Here is a 5,000-nt window from a genome sequence, read left to right on the forward strand (position 1 = left end):
TACAGGGACCAGATGGCCAGTGACCCCCCCCCCCCCCCCACATCAACAAGATAAAGTGTGTCAGTAACAGTTTGAATGTTTTTATTTCTTTATCTTATTAAAGTGATGAATATAATAATTTAAATGGTCTGTCTGCCCCCTGGTGGATCCTCTGTGCACTGCATGTATCTGGTTTTATTAGTCAGGTGAATTAAAATCATCTCACTGAGGACGCAGAGCTCTTTAAAGAGTAATAAAAAAAAATATTTTATTTTGAAGGACCGGGACCAGATGTAGACAGCCAGAACCAGAGCACGCATGCGCAGAATGTTTGAGCACTAGTGTCCGTCCCCTAAAGTGACCGGGTGGTGTTCGTGTGAAAGCTGAAGCTCTTCTCTAACAGACAGGTAAAGGTGAGTTCTTAGAATAATGATGAGATAAACATGACGCTAGCTTCAGTTTGGACTTCGTCATGTTTCTCTGAACACGACGGAGGCTAACATTAGCTAACATTAGCCAAGTTAGCTTACATTAGCTCTGAGTTTCGTTACCGGTGAAATGAATCAGAGAAAAGACAACAACAACAACAACAACAACAACAACAACAACAAGCTCCATTCTTTGAAACTTTACGACACCCAGACATCCAACTTGTGGTTTTACTGATCGATAGAGTAGTCAAAGTACCTGTTTTTAATCAGACAGGTGTGTGAGAGGTAAACTCCTGCTCACCTGTCTGACTGTAGAGAGGTAAACTCCTGCTCACCTGTCTCACTGTAAAGAGGTAAACTCCTGCTCACCTGTCTGACTGTAGAGAGGTAAACTCCTGCTCACCTGTCTGACTGTAGAGAGGTAAACTCCTGCTCACCTGTCTCACTGTAAAGAGGTAAACTCCTGCTCACCTGTCTCACTGTAGAGAGGTAAACTCCTGCTCACCTGTCTGACTGTAGAGAGGTAAACTCCTGCTCACCTGTCTGACTGTAGAGAGGTAAACTCCTGCTCACCTGTCTGACTGTAGAGAGGTAAACTCCTGCTCACCTGTCTGACTGTAGAGAGGTAAACTCCTGCTCACCTGTCTGACTGTAGAGAGGTAAACTCCTGCTCACCTGTCTGACTGTAGAGAGGTAAACTCCTGCTCACCTGTCTCACTGTAGAGAGGTAAACTCCTGCTCACCTGTCTGACTGTAGAGAGGTAAACTCCTGCTCACCTGTCTGACTGTAGAGAGGTAAACTCCTGCTCACCTGTCTCACTGTAGAGAGGTAAACTCCTGCTCACCTGTCTGACTGTAGAGAGGTAAACTCCTGCTCACCTGTCTCACTGTAGAGAGGTAAACTCCTGCTCACCTGTCTGACTGTAGAGAGGTAAACTCCTGCTCACCTGTCTCACTGTAGAGAGGTAAACTCCCGCTCACCTGTCTGACTGTAGAGAGGTAAACTCCCGCTCACCTGTCTGACTGTAAAGAGGTAAACTCCCGCTCACCTGTCTGACTGTAGAGAGGTAAACTCCTGCTCACCTGTCTGACTGTAGAGAGGTAAACTCCTGCTCACCTGTCTCACTGTAGAGAGGTAAACTCCCGCTCACCTGTCTGACTGTAGAGAGGTAAACTCCTGCTCACCTGTCTGACTGTAGAGAGGTAAACTCCTGCTCACCTGTCTGACTGTAGAGAGGTAAACTCCTGCTCACCTGTCTCACTGTAGAGAGGTAAACTCCTGCTCACCTGTCTCACTGTAGAGAGGTAAACTCCTGCTCAGCTGTCTGACTGTAGAGAGGTAAACTCCTGCTCACCTGTCTCACTGTAGAGAGGTAAACTCCTGCTCACCTGTCTCACTGTAGAGAGGTAAACTCCCGCTCACCTGTCTGACTGTAGAGAGGTAAACTCCCGCTCACCTGTCTGACTGTAGAGAGGTAAACTCCCGCTCACCTGTCTCACTGTAGAGAGGTAAACTCCCGCTCACCTGTCTGACTGTAGAGAGGTAAACTCCTGCTCACCTGTCTGACTGTAGAGAGGTAAACTCCTGCTCACCTGTCTCACTGTAGAGAGGTAAACTCCTGCTCACCTGTCTCACTGTAGAGAGGTAAACTCCTGCTCACCTGTCTCACTGTAGAGAGGTAAACTCCTGCTCAGCTGTCTGACTGTAGAGAGGTAAACTCCTGCTCACCTGTCTCACTGTAGAGAGGTAAACTCCTGCTCACCTGTCTCACTGTAGAGAGGTAAACTCCCGCTCACCTGTCTGACTGTAGAGAGGTAAACTCCCGCTCACCTGTCTGACTGTAGAGAGGTAAACTCCCGCTCACCTGTCTCACTGTAGAGAGGTAAACTCCCGCTCACCTGTCTGACTGTAGAGAGGTAAACTCCCGCTCACCTGTCTCACTGTAGAGAGGTAAACTCCCGCTCACCTGTCTCACTGTAGAGAGGTAAACTCCCGCTCACCTGTCTGACTGTAAAGAGGTAAACTCCTGCTCACCTGTCTGACTGTAAAGAGGTAAACTCCTGCTCACCTGTCTGACTGTAGAGAGGTAAACTCCTGCTCACCTGTCTCACTGTAGAGAGGTAAACTCCTGCTCACCTGTCTGACTGTAGAGAGGTAAACTCCTGCTCACCTGTCTCACTGTAGAGAGAGAGGTAAACTCCTGCTCACCTGTCTGACTGTAGAGAGGTAAACTCCTGCTCACCTGTCTCACTGTAGAGAGGTAAACTCCTGCTCACCTGTCTGACTGTAGAGAGGTAAACTCCTGCTCACCTGTCTGACTGTAAAGAGGTAAACTCCTGCTCACCTGTCTGACTGTAGAGAGGTAAACTCCTGCTCACCTGTCTGACTGTAGAGAGGTAAACTCCTGCTCACCTGTCTGACTGTAGAGAGGTAAACTCCTGCTCACCTGTCTGATTGTAGTAAAACAACGTGTTGGTTCATCTGTCAACCAATGAACACATATCAGGTGAGTAGGACCTGTTGTTGTCGCCATGGTAACGAACAGGTTAGTTGATAATTAGAGTTTGATATTTTCTATTAACACAAAAACAAACAGACACAAAGAAGAAGCTTTGCTGTTGTTCAGTAAATAATAACAAATAAACATAAAATACAGTAAATAACTTTAATAAGTCCGACTGTCTTTACGACCTTAAAATACTCAATCAACAAATAACTGCTGTTGTTGTGTTGTGTTGTTGTCACATTGTCATGTTGTCACATTGTGTTGTTGTCACATTGTGTTGTTGTCACATTGTGTTGTTGTCATGTTGTCACATTGTGTTGTTGTCACATTGTGTTGTTGGCATGTTGTGTTGTTGTCACATTGTGTTGTTGTGTCTTGTTGTGTTTTTGTCACATTGTGTTGTTGTCCTGTTGTCACATTGTGTTGTTGTCACATTGTGTTGTTGTCACATTGTGTTGTTGTGTCTTGTTGTGTTGTTGTCACATTGTGTTGTTGTTATGTTGTCACATTGTGTTGTTGTTGTCATGTTGTCACATTGTGTTGTTGTTGTCATGTTGTCACATTGTGTTGTTGTGTTGTTGTCATGTTGTCACATTGTGTTGTTGTCATGTTGTGTTGTTATCATGTTGTCACATTGTGTTGTTGTCATGTTGTCACATTATGTTGTTGTCACATTGTGTTGTTGGCATGTTGTGTTGTTGTCATGTTGTGTTGTTGTTGTCACATTGTGTTGTTGTCACATTGTGTTGTTGTTGTCATGTTGTCACATTGTGTTGTTGTCACATTGTGTTGTTGTCACATTGTGTTGTTGTCATGTTTTGTTGTTATCATGTTGTCACATGTGTTGTTATCATGTTGTCACATTGTGTTGTTGTCGTCATGTTGTGTTGTTGTCATGTTGTCACATTGTGTTGTTGTTGTCATGTTGTCACATTGTGTTGTTGTTGTCACATTGTGTTGTTATCATGTCACATTGTGTTGTTGTGTCTTGTTGTGTTGTTGTGTTGTTGTCACATTGTGTTGTTGTTGTCACATTGTGTTGTTGTGTCTTGTGTTGTTGTCACATTGTGTTGTTGTTGTCACATTGTGTTGTTGTCATGTTGTCACATTGTGTTGTTGTCACATCGTGTTGTTGTCATGTTGTCACATTGTGTTGTTGTGTCTTGTTGTATTGTTGTGTTGTTGTCACATTGTGTTGTTGTGTGTTGTTGTGTTGTTGTGTTGTTGTCACATTGTGTTGTTGTCATGTCACATTGTGTTGTTGTCATGTTGTCACATTGTGTTGTTGTCATGTCACATCGGGTTGTTGTCATGTTGTCACATTGTGTTGTTGTCATGTCACATTGTGTTGTTGTCATGTTGTCACATTGTGTTGTTGTCATGTCACATTGTGTTGTTGTCATGTTGTCACATTGTGTTGTTGTCATGTCACATCGTGTTGTTGTCATGTTGTCACATTGTGTTGTTGTCATGTCACATTGTGTTGTTGTCATGTTGTCACATTGTGTTGTTGTCATGTTATGTTGTTGTCATGTCACATTGTGTTGTTGTCATGTTGTGTTGTTGTGTTGTTATCATGTTGTCACATTGTGTTGTTGTCACATTGTGTTGTTGTCATGTTGTGTTGTTGTTGTCACGTTGTGTTGTTATCATGTTGTCACATTGTGTTGTTGTTGTCATGTTGTCACATTGTGTTGTGTTGTTGTCATGTGGTGTTGTTGTCATGTTGTCACATTGTGTTGTGTTGTTGTCATGTGGTGTTGTTGTCATGTTGTCACATTGTGTTGTTGTCATGTTGTGTTGTAATCATGTTTTCACATTGTGTTGTTGTCATGTTGTCACATTATGTTGTTGTCATGTTGTGTTGTTGTCATGTCACACTGTGTTGTTGTCATGTCACATTGTGTTGTTGTCATGTTGTCACATTGTGTTGTTGTGTTGTTGTCACATTGTGTTGTTGTCGTGTTGTCACATTGTGTTGTTGTCATGTTGTCTCATTGTGTTGTTGTCATGTTGTCACATTGTGTTGTTGTGTTGTTGTCATGTTGTGTTGTTGTCACATTGTGTTGTTGTCATGTTGTCA

General features: G+C 43.4%; 1 protein-coding gene across 2 annotated transcripts in view; it reads left to right on the forward strand.

Moving 5' to 3' along the window:
* The first annotated feature begins 60 nt into the window (after nt 1-60).
* ythdc2 (YTH domain containing 2) overlaps nt 61-5,000 on the forward strand; it is a 24,513-nt gene continuing 19,573 nt past the window's right edge. Inside the window, exon 1 of one of the 2 annotated variants that reach the window (XM_065965293.1) lies at nt 61-392. The gene's annotated coding sequence lies outside the window, so the exon portion shown is untranslated. The remainder of the gene's footprint in view (nt 393-5,000) is intronic. The other variant, XM_065965294.1, reaches the window with a different exon arrangement.

This window comes from Labrus bergylta, chromosome 17 (genome assembly GCF_963930695.1).
Source record: "Labrus bergylta chromosome 17, fLabBer1.1, whole genome shotgun sequence".
NCBI lineage: Eukaryota > Metazoa > Chordata > Actinopteri > Labriformes > Labridae > Labrus > Labrus bergylta.